At 30.6% G+C, this 12,182-nt stretch overlaps 2 protein-coding genes across 3 annotated transcripts in view; one reads left to right on the forward strand and one right to left on the reverse strand.

The window, feature by feature from the left end:
* Positions 1-12,182, reverse strand: part of LOC132752390 (uncharacterized) — an 81,134-nt gene that overhangs the window by 14,443 nt on the left and 54,509 nt on the right. Inside the window, exon 1 of one of the 2 annotated variants that reach the window (XM_060742711.1) lies at positions 2,573-2,704. The exons of the other annotated variant lie outside the window; for it this stretch is intronic. The gene's annotated coding sequence lies outside the window, so the exon portion shown is untranslated. Of the gene's footprint in view, positions 1-2,572; positions 2,705-12,182 lie in introns of those variants that run through there. 2 annotated transcript variants of the gene reach the window in all.
* Positions 2,846-12,182, forward strand: part of LOC132752387 (uncharacterized) — a 28,566-nt gene continuing 19,229 nt past the window's right edge. Inside the window, exon 1 of the mRNA XM_060742704.1 lies at positions 2,846-2,968. The gene's annotated coding sequence lies outside the window, so the exon portion shown is untranslated. The remainder of the gene's footprint in view (positions 2,969-12,182) is intronic.

Here is a 12,182-nt window from a genome sequence, read left to right on the forward strand (position 1 = left end):
AACATTGCAATACAGAATGTGAGTGATGTCAGAGAACACTTATCAAAGTCTTATATATCAATTTTAGTAACAAAGAAGAAAAGTGAAAAAAAAGACAAGTGAAGTACAAAATTGTTAAATGAATTTCAAGTTCAAAATGAAAATTATTTTGGAAACACGGGAGCAGGATTTTTAAATGTAATCACATATGACACAAAATCATATTTAAAATATAAAGGAAATCCCTGAAAAAAAGAAAGTTATAGAATAGAAAAGAAAACTTTAAAATTTATTAATCGGTTATAATTCTGGAAACATACGCGCTAGATTTATAAACCTTGCCATATTATTATGATGTGGGAATTAAGAATTTAAAAAGTCTGGGCATAATAATTTCTAGAAAATAAACGTTTAATGGGGATATCATTCTAGATATAGTCAAGCTAAAGTATTGAATCTTCTGACACATGATGTGAGTAATGATAAGGATCACATATTTTAAGTTTGTGGCAGATACCTAAAGAAGAAAAGTATTTAAAGAAAAAAACACATTTATTTTCCCAAACATTATAGTTCAAGTATGATGGTTTTTATAAAAGGTGCTACAGCTATGAACCTTGCCATCTATGATGTGGGTGTTGATCAGAAACATATATTTGTATGTATAATCATCATCAGCATCATAATTGTCACAGTCGTAATCATTAACATTATCATTACCATTATCATCATCATTTGCCTCTTATCGCTGATTCGGTAAGAGTCATTCACTATCTGAGACATTAGTTATTACCCTTTTCTACAAGAAGACTGGATAGTTGGCTTAGATATAATATTATGACTAAAATTGTGTTGAAATTGGTGGACAAAGTAGAAAAAATAACCTTTTTTTAAATTAGAATTCTGTGTTCAAGGGAATAAATTCTGGTAACTTGGGTGCTCAAATTGTGAACCTTGCCATATATGATAAATAATGATCTGAAACATATACTTGTACTTGAAATTTGAAGAAATCACCTAACGAAAAAAAGAACTTACAGTGAAAATGACTTAACTGTGTTAAAATGTTACTATGATCGACGTTGCTGGGTTAGAAGGGCAGCTCAAATTAACTCCCTTTCTTCATACTTATTTCTATCCATATTTTCAGCTTCATTAGTAATATGTTCAGTACATATAGTGTTATCACTAATATTGCTAAGTAAGTCATAATTTAAGACTGTTTGTTGGCAACCCATTTTTTCAAAACGGGAATACAAAAAAAAAAGGAAAAAAAATAAGGCGTGCATAATCTCAAAACTACTTTCTATCTTTATTGTAAGTCGGGCGGACGGAGGGTAAACCTAAATACCCATCCGATTTAAACGTTAGGGGACTTACAACTATTTTCTTAAAAAGTATAGTTATTCATTCAAAGTCATTTAACTTGATATAGCAAATAGAATTTTTATGCTTCGACACTAAGTTTAGGCTTATTATTCAAAGGCTACTAGTAAAAACATTGCCTTTTTAATAACTTTGAAGTATAAACTAGATTTTTTGTAAGGCAATGGTCGTACAAACAAATATTTCCTTTACAATGTAGAAATATGTTATACAATTCAAACTGAACCCTTACCTTAAGAAAGTGATTATCAACACTGTTGACATGACTATCACCTACTCGTTCTATTTTACATGGTATTTTGTTATCATAAATTAAATATCTATCTACCAGTTAAAACATGAGCCATAAAATGTACCGACAATCGCTTAAATCTTTTCCGCCGTCTTTTGTTTATTAAAGCACGCGTTTGAAGGTACTTGATACGTTTCAAAATATGTTGAAACAAAAGATAATAAATGTCTTTCAAGGCAGTTTGTCAATACATTTTAAACGATATTCATAGATAATGACGTTTGTGGATGATTAATTAATTTTCAATATATTTAAATACCAAATTGAACAACATAATGACAAAACGTGGCGCAATTATTTTATCTACCGGTTAACTGACTATTTGAACTTTGATGGGCATAATGCCACTTAAAGTTATTAAAATCAAGATGTTTTCGTACATATAAAATGATATAACCAAAGTAAAGAAGAATTACGAGTTTATGCATCCATCAGGCTTTTTGTATCTTACAAAATATTTGACATGCATTTATTACTTTACGAAATAATATTTATCGATATTGGATTTGTAAGCAAAAGTAAGACGGTTGGCTTAATGTAGAAATAAAGTAAAATCATCAGACCGTCAGATCCGAACTTTTGCTCACTCATTGTTATAAAAATAAATTTAGTCAAAATAATATTTATGAATTTTAATAAAATCAATACAATACGCCCTAAGGATTATTAAGCGATTTGCATTTCAAATTTTCTTTACGTTTATAGTGATCGTACATTTGTTTATTTCTTCTGATATGTTTATAATATTATTAAAAATATTACTATATTTAACAGTCAAGTTATTAATTTACGCCGTATGCAATTCTGCTATATAATTAAAAATAATGAATATATATGGCGAAAGAATCATTATTTTTTTTTCCCTAGAAAAAGGTAAATGTTCTAACAGAGTAAAATCGTAGAATAATTTCTTACTCAATTTATTGTCCTATGTCCCCAGTAGTCTATGTTTCATCCCTCAACGCACCAGTGAACGTCCTATTAATATTCTATAATGGTTTGTCACTATCTGAATAATATTCGCTATTAACTGTTTACTTAATAAAATGAATATTTGTATGTCATTTTTTTTTAAAAAAGATCTAGACATGCGTGTCATTGAAGGCACCTTAGATTTTATATACTGATACGAGTGGCAATCCCACGGTACTCCTTTGTTTTAATTAATATTTAAACAAATACAGTTGTATAAAGTATAGAATCAAAAATTGATAAAATGATTTATTCACAATAGTTCTTTTAATTATACAAGCGTTTTTCAGTAGCGATCTGTTTGTTTTGTGGACATTTTAAGATGTGGAATATATAGAGGTACTACATTTACTCACTTAGTACATTTTCTTTCTTTTTGTAACATCGTTTAATTATTGTTTGGTTTAACAGTTTACAAATTATACTTTTAAAAGTTTTAAAAAGGCACATATTGACTTCACGTAACCGGTCATTAACTTAAAAATTTAGAAAAATTATCATCACCATGTAGGTATCAGGAAATGTTCAACATTCGAAACAAATTATAAAACCAAAAGAAATGTGGATATTATTTCAAAATATTAATTTAAAAGAAATTGATAGGGTGTTAAGTAATTTAGAATGAACATTTATATGTGAATGATATTATTTTGTTCTAGGGCAATTTATCATCAATTATATGTTAAACCGGATTATCTATTCCACACTTTCCAAAAACATCTATTTGATACATTTCGTGCTGTGTTATGTATAATACTAAATACTAGTTTATTGTAATTGCTTATGTGGTATCAGACAGGTAGTCCGGATAAATTTAAAGATAAAAATAAAGGGCCATTACATTAACAAAAATCAAAGAATTGGAAATACTGACGAAAAGCACAACTAGACAACAAGACTTGGAACTAAATAATCTTTAAAGTCTGAATGATATTTCGCTTGTAGTTTTGAGAAGTAATCCGGCGGCGGCGTTATAATCACATAGTTAGGGGTAGTGCCGTTTGAATCACATGTACGGTCTTAAATTCACTCCAAAATAGTTAATTTATATACCATTTTATTTGAATATAAATTCCGCATCTAATGGTATAACTTTTGTGAGAATTCCTTAATTTTCTTACAAGTTGAAATGTTTTAAAAGGGATGAATGTGTTGCGGCGATTTATATCATGACAACCATCACTATGAATAATTGAAGTTTTGTTCCGATAAATAATTTTTAAAAAGCTTTAGAACTTTTTAATGTGTTATATTAATTGTATTTTCACTTAGTGTTTAAGACAGTTGTGATTTTAAATATTGATAAAAGCTATGCGTGTTTGTTATGTTTTGTCAGGGATGTAAATATACAATCGTAGATGTATCATTTCTCCTTAATTTAGAATAACATTATCTTAATAAATCAAAGCGTTTGAATGTAGGTTAAAACATAAATGGTTATCAGAAAGAGCTATTTATATTTCCAAAATGTATTATTTGTATTAGAAGAATAGTGCATGATTATATCGCGCCGAAGTAATCATGCGTACGATCTTATATTTAATCAAACATATTTGAATTATGTATAATAGTAAAATTTTATTTCCGAAATCAATTTTGCGTCTAAATGTGTCTTCATCTGAAGGTTCATGCAATGTTAAAGGGAGACACAGGCACAATTTTCATTTCATTCATTATTCTGTAAATGTCCTCAAAAATACACTAGGCAGTCACAGGAACAAAACTTTTCGCCTTATAAAGAATAAAAATTGTTGTCAAAGTGAAATCTAAAAACATTAAAGAGCATGCCAAATGAACGACTAAGACATGCTTCAATGATACAATATCAAAAGTATCTGTTATTTTAACTGCTAGGGTTTGTTCAAGTCACGTGGCTTGTTAAGAACTACTTTGGGATTCAGTCGGGGTCTAAATTTCGTTCAACATATGTAGATATATTTACACTTAAACCCAACATATATAAATTTAATACAGAAATTCATGCTGGGACTTAGAAAATGCCATTTTAGCGTGATTTGAGTACATAATATCATTTTAATATTTCTGTCATTAATTTGCCTGAGTATCCCTTTAAACAAGATGAAACAATGTATAAACAGCCCGTGATTGTGGAGCCGTTGGTTTTATTATATTTAACCAAAACATACTTGAATTTAACATATTGTTTTCAAAATGAATTGTGTCAAATAATTTTCTTTCATTCTTACATAGTTATACTTTTATTATCCAACAAACAGGAGATTCCTGTCATTATACTTGTTCGTTATGAACAAACTATTATTTATTAAAGAATTATTTTTTAACCAGATCAAAATTATCAGTGTCATATCCGGAGTAATGTTTGTTGTATGCACAATATGCATTGATGCATGGAGGTGTAAATTCTCTTAAAATCGCTAGGCATGAAGGTTAATTATGTATTAAAACAAAAGGCATACCGTTTGAAGTGTTCGTCATTCTTTTCATTATCTGTTCATAATCAATATTGAAATAAGAAATTCTTATATAAAAGCACACTATTTATCGTCTAAATCTTTTACCACCTGATCAATCTCACCGAATTCCCCGATAGCCCAGTGGTTAGTGTGTTCTCTTGTTATCTCAAACATATAGAAATCGAATCCATGACTCAGCTGACGTCGTATTTCATGCCACATTATGTATTTTCAAAGTGATATGATAACGTTATATGGCCGGTTATTGCATATGGCGCAGCTATTTGGGGTACGGCGGTACACGCAAAATAGCGCAGACATGGTTACCTCCAATTGCTAGACAGTAGAAAAGTTAATAATTTTATTGTGAGAATAAGTTATATGTATAATAACAGATTAACTAAAAGAGTGTATTAGCATTTGGATACAATACAGTATGTAACAAGAAAAGCATTGATGCAAAGCATCAAAGGGCGTCCAAGCAAGAAACGCAGCAAGTGAAGATGAACTAGTAGACATAATTATGATGACAACTTTTCAATTGTTAATTGGTTTTTACCAGAATTGTATATCACTTATCAATGAACGGACGAAAGACTTTGTCCATTATGAACTTTGATTAGCATGTTAGAGATTAGAATATTACTTGTTATTTCTTTATGATCGTGATTATTAATAGCAACGGATATACATGTAAACAATCATTTATAATCCATATGTGTAACGTATGATCAACAGCACACTTGTGTAATTGTCCCTCATTATGTTAATGCTATTAGCGAAGACCCCTCTTAAGGTATCTGTTCACACTTAGTAAAAATATGACACCGGTTATATTACCATGTTGATCATGTTGAGCATAATTGTTTATTATACAATAATTATAATATCTATTTTAATAAAAAAAATACAGATTTTTGAATATTGTTTTCTTTTCTTTTTTGTGTTTTATGTGCTATTTCAATACTGAGATTTTACGTTTTCTACCCTTTATCTATTAAATTGTAAAATAAATTTTAAGAATTCAATTGTCATATTGACCGATGATTATAAGTCAAAACTTAACTGGAAAAAGTCAGTAAATTATGGTTAATCTTTCAAGATATAATATTGCTTATTCTTATAAATAGATTTTCGGAATGCTTAGGTCATCAACTCATCATTCTATTTATAGCTTTCGGATACATGTACAACGAACTACAAAATGATCAATAAAAAAACCACGAAGAGCGCGATTTATTGACGGAAAAGGTTATTTCATTTGAATTTGCATTGCGAAATTCTCCAGTTCGCTATTCATTGTACATATCGCAACATTTCACTTTAAATTAATAATCAAGCAGCCTCATACCGATCGGAATGATCGGCTTTTATCATGACCGACTAAAAGGCTCGAGAAGTTGCTGTCGCCCTTTCACAAAATCTGATTTCATTCCATAAAGGGGCGCCTCGCTTCGGCGCAGACGCCAATTACAGATGCAGAAATTAGAATTTTAAAAGATGAATGGTGATGAATACATCAATCACTTAGATTCAAGAAAGCTTTAAATGATGAAGTTCATATTTACCTGAATAATAATTTTAAGATAACATGGTTAAAAAATATAAATAAGGATGTTAGTTATAGTGGAAGAGGTAACAATAAATATAAGTTACTTAAACAAGTTTAGTGTACAGAAATATATTGTAAGATTATAAATAAAGGTGTACATCGCCTCAGAACAGCATTTGCCAAGTTAAGAGTGGGAGAGGCACCTTTAAGAGTCGAGACTAGTCATTATGAGGGTTTACCTTTAGATTCACACTTTTGTCCGTATTGTGTCAATTTAGTTTGAGATAAGTTTCATACCGTTTCAAGTCTTCGTTATTTGATGATACAAGAAATGAGTTATCTATACAGTGACTAGGTTAAATAATGATTTTCATAACATGACAGAGGAACAGAAATTTATTTGCTCTTTACTAAAGATGATGTAATTAGATGCCTGCTTTCTGATATTACAATTTAGACAGTTGATTTTAAGTAGATGAAACATAAAATATTTTAATCCTATAAATCAATTGTTGATTATCTTAAATTAAACGGTTTTACTCAATTGCTAAAATACATTTTTAATCTAAATTTGCTTAATTTGATCAAACATATTATCATTATTTTACAAACATTTTGTATTGTGGAGTATATTGCCAAATTATTCCACTCCTTTTTCTTTTACTTCTTTAAAGCATTTTAAAATAAATACGATTAACAAGAATATTCTATTTCTTATCTGTTTTATATGTATTTAGCCAGGTTATATGTGAAAATGGTTACATATGTCTCTTAAAAGTCTCATTTGATTGGTCTTACATGTATTTTAAATGTATATGAATTTGATGTACTGTATTAGAGACTTAAATAAACGAATAAACTCTCCGTCAGGGGCAAGTCGTTGTTTCTTTGAGCAAGAAACTTTACACTCATTGCTCAGTACTGGTTAGTTCCAGGAACGGATTCGAAAGTATGTCTTTAAGCTTATAGCTTCCTACACAATCGAACTAAAATAAATGCTGTATAAACTAAACGAATAAACTAAACTCATTATTATGCGTTAGCATAATACATTTATAATAGTGTTCGCCCTTTGAGTGTAGAGACTGGGTTCAGTACCCTGTGAATTCCATTCACAAAATGCTATTTGAGAATATTTAGTTATACACATATTCGCACTTCAACAAGTTAAGTGCAAGACAGCTCAGTAGTGATGAGGATGATAAATGAGCAATTGGAGAAGAAAAAAATATATATATACAAATGAGCTTTAAATTGCTTAAAATCTGGCGAATGAAATTCAGAGTTTCAAACAGAATGAAATTGATAATACTATTCCAACTGTTCAATGACAGTTTAAAATCCAAATACAATTCATTTTTGCTTAACAGTCAAAAGTTTAACTTTAATTTGTACAAATGATTATAAAAGAGAAAATGAAAGTTACCTGACACACTATAATAAATATATTCTGAAAGTAAAAACATTTTCAGAAACTGTGCTCCATTGCAGATTTCAACACGAAAAACGTGTTCATAACATGATATCATCATAATCTGAATTCCTTCTAAACGCTGTCTATATCCACTGTTTTTCTATACAGAAATAAAAATGTAATAATTGAAGAACTTACACTACCCATTATATCATAGAGGTACGACCGATTATTGAAAATTAATCTAAAATAAACGAGAAGTAATTGAATTTAGAAGAATAGTACATTAAAACAACACTGTCCTTTTTGCACTGTCAAGCTTAGATACAGTAGTTGAATTTCAAAACACAGACTGTTATTATGGCGATTGAACAGTAACTGATGATGATAAATATGAGGGATTCTATATAAAAAAAAGCTTGAAAAATAAGACTGTCCCACTCTTATATAATGAATTGAATATTACCGATAAATACCGAAGGATATTAATAGATATTAAGGGTCACGGGATAACCGACTATTCAAGCAGCGTTTACCATGAAACTGAAAATGTAATTTTGAATTTTACCTGTGTTCAATAGTTTTAACAATTTATAAAATGACGGGTGTCCTTGGATAATTACGCGAAACCACGCGTGTAACTATTATGCACAGCTAAAAAAAGACACGGTTTTTGGGCAGTGCAGTGATAATCACACGCAAGACTTTATATTTAATCAATTATATCCGAATGATACATATTTTATTCTAAGAAATCGTTCTACGTTTAATGATATATTTTTTTAGAATACTACTATTTGTACAGCATGCTATCTTACCACGCGCGTGATTATTACCCGGCGGGCGTAATAATCACACGGTTAGGAGTAGTGTTTCAATAATCACACTTAGGCCGCTATTCCATTGTTACGCAATCCGTGACCTGCGTCCGTGATCAGTGTCCGGTGCATGTCCGTGAGTATTATTTCATATGTACATTATTTTGTATATACTTTTAATTATAGTATAGCGAACAGAGGATAATTTTTGTAGAATATGACATAATTTCATTCTAATTCCAAATCCAAGTGTAACATCAAAGCATTAGGTAAAAAGAAAAAGGAAAAGCATTGAATACCAGTTAGGTTTTTGAATAACATCTCTTTAGCAACCGAAGACCAGATGTTGTTTTTTTAATCTGTCATTGGTGCATCATAAACTTATTGGTTGTCCGACACTATTTTGGTGAGCTTTTTAGTATTTCTTTCGAAATCGATAAAGTATTTAATTTCGTTCGAGGCATTTTGTCGTGACGAGACCTGTCCATGACTGTCCGCGTCCGTAAAAAATCGCTCATCCTGCGAAACGTCGCGGATACCGTCGCGGAAGCGGATTGTAAACGGACAAAAGGAATATATTCAACGTATTCTTTCATAAGCGAATCGGTAGCGGACGCGGATGACGGACGCGGACCACTGATAGCGTATAAATGGAATAGCGGCCTTACGGTCTTATATACACTCCAAATAAGTTGAATGCTATACCATTAAATTCCAAGGTAAATTCCGCACCTAATGGTATAACTTTTGTGTGAATTCTATGTTTTCCCAAAACACGGGTATAAATTAAAAAAGAAAATTTTAATGGAATTTTGACAAATGGCGTCCTTTTCTTATGAATTCATATACTAGTAACTGCGCTTTTATTTTTTTCTTTTATCTGGGGTAACAATCGATGATTATTTCTAATTTTATCCATGTTGAATGTCGCTTACAGCTACATGTATTCAATTGAATATAATACAAAATAATTGTAATAAAAATGATAATATTTTTTAAGTTATTTAATATATAAAACAATTATCGAAATTACCAAATCCGGCCAGAATAGCGCTAATGCATCTTTATTCAAGCTTTAAGGTCTGCAGAAACAAGCGCGGGCTTAAATACACCCTCGCGTTCCTGGACATGCTAATGCGCGAAAAAGGTTATACACCTTTCTAAAGTGTTAACATTTAATTATAACGTTTTGGAAGCTAAATTAATACAAATATCTTGCATTGATATAACATTAATGCCCTAAATATAATGACCCACAGGTTGTTTCCTTTACGTTTCAGGGAAGTGTAAGAGCAACGAACATTACTATTTCTGCTACAAAGCAAATCGAAATACTACTGAATTTGCTAGAGAAAATATCACTTTAATTCGATATAAGGAAATCTGCATAGCACAATGATATGGAGGCTATTCGTTGCCAAAAATATAGCCTTGTTGATCTGAGTTGAACAGTTTGTTTAAGGACAAAATACAATTGTATTTCTTTGTATGTAAACTCCAATGTTGCAATCTTGGATTGAGTTTGCCGATTTAACATTGTAAACATGAATTTCAACAAAATAATTTTGTTAAACGACAAAACATTAACTGTTTCTCTGATAGTAGCAATACCAAATGTTCATCCTAACATGCGGAATACTCATTGTTCGTGTATAGGCTGACAAAACAGAAGTTACTTTCTTAGTTTTACATTGTCAAACCATCATGATCCGGATCAGCATTATCCAATTTACACCATTTTTTCAATAGGAGATAAAATAAACTCCGCCCATTTTCCCGCCTACTTCATCATCGTACATAAACGTAATTATTCGCTCATTTTCGGTATTTACCGTCAGCGACAAGAAGGAAACAAGAACACGCACCGGCGTAGTTTCCGTTTACCGCACTTTTTAGGTGTTTATTTATCCACCAAACATAATTTACTTGCATGATGCCATTCTATGCCATTATTCAATAAACATCAGCAGACTTTAAATGATTATAGGCATATAAGTCTTGAAACGTTGTAGATACCACATTTCCTAGAAAAAACTAAAACAAAATACTAACCAGGTTACTTACTGTCTGAGGTTAAATATTGTTCAAGGAAGTAAAAATTATTAATAAGATTATGTTCAACGACACATAAATTTTACTAAGGGGAGAAACATTGACAGTTATGGACGTTTTCAGGAGTTTTCATATGGACATATTGTTAGAATATGATAACAGAAACATTTTAAGGGAAAAAAATTGGGTTAAAGCTCGCCAAGATACATTTCCTCGCTCACCGCATAAACCTTCTCCATCCCGACATCAACCATCTATTCTCTATATCATCATTTTCGACATACTTTCTTTAGGGATTCTTATTTTCTCTATTTTAAACACTCCGCAATGACATTGTGATAAAATTTCCTACAATTTGAACATCGAGTCTTATTGATTTTCTTCGATAGACTAAGTCTAGATTGCGCCCCCGGAAAATTTTCGTCGAAAAACGTATAGTTGCGGTCCCAAAACTTTGTTTTGGCGACGTTTGGCCTCGTCTGTTACAGCTACATCTTACTGTGATTTTATTTGATATTTTTTCACGTATTCGCTGTTTCTTGTCATTGTTAACGAATTTTTCGAGAGCAAGGTCTTGTTCAAGCTATTGCTTTTCGGACACATTTTTATCTGAAATCCAAATTACGATTCGATCCCTTGGCTTGACTTTTGGTTATTCAAATGGAATTTTTCATATTCGTGAATGACTTTTCTCAGGACTAAAATCGAATTTTCGTTGAATAATGTCATTTGCCTTCGCATTACTTTGTGAGAATTCAACAGATTTCAACTTACTGTCAGCTTCCTTTCCCACTGTATAAAGCAGCGAAGTGACATGTATTTCTACATTTTCTCATAAAGTTTTGATGGTTTTTTTATAGAAAGAATATCGATGTTTCCATTAACCCCATTTATTTTGGCTTAAAAAGTATTGTGGTTGTTGTGAGTTCACCATTTCGCTGTATTTTTTTTTTTTTAAATTATGCGTTAGTTCTTTACAATTTAATGTAATCCAGCTAGTCATTGTGCTATTTATAGTAAATCAAATCAAACGTGTTTATTTATTTGCAATTGATTGTAAGTCCTATTTTTACAATTCAAATTCCTTTCATAGTTTACAATTTAATGTAAGCCAATATTTTATTTCTTTAATTTCTTACTGATGTATATTTTCTTCATTGCTTTATTTCTGATATTATATGAAATTTTCTGACAGTTATCACCAGAACACCATTTAATATACATATCTTCTATTATAACTATTAACACATAATGTTGCGAGCCTGCAACATTTTCAAAGGGT

Source organism: Ruditapes philippinarum, unplaced genomic scaffold (genome assembly GCF_026571515.1).
Source record: "Ruditapes philippinarum isolate M1 unplaced genomic scaffold, ASM2657151v2 ctg239_1_1_1_1, whole genome shotgun sequence".
Classification (NCBI taxonomy): Eukaryota; Metazoa; Mollusca; class Bivalvia; order Venerida; family Veneridae; genus Ruditapes; species Ruditapes philippinarum.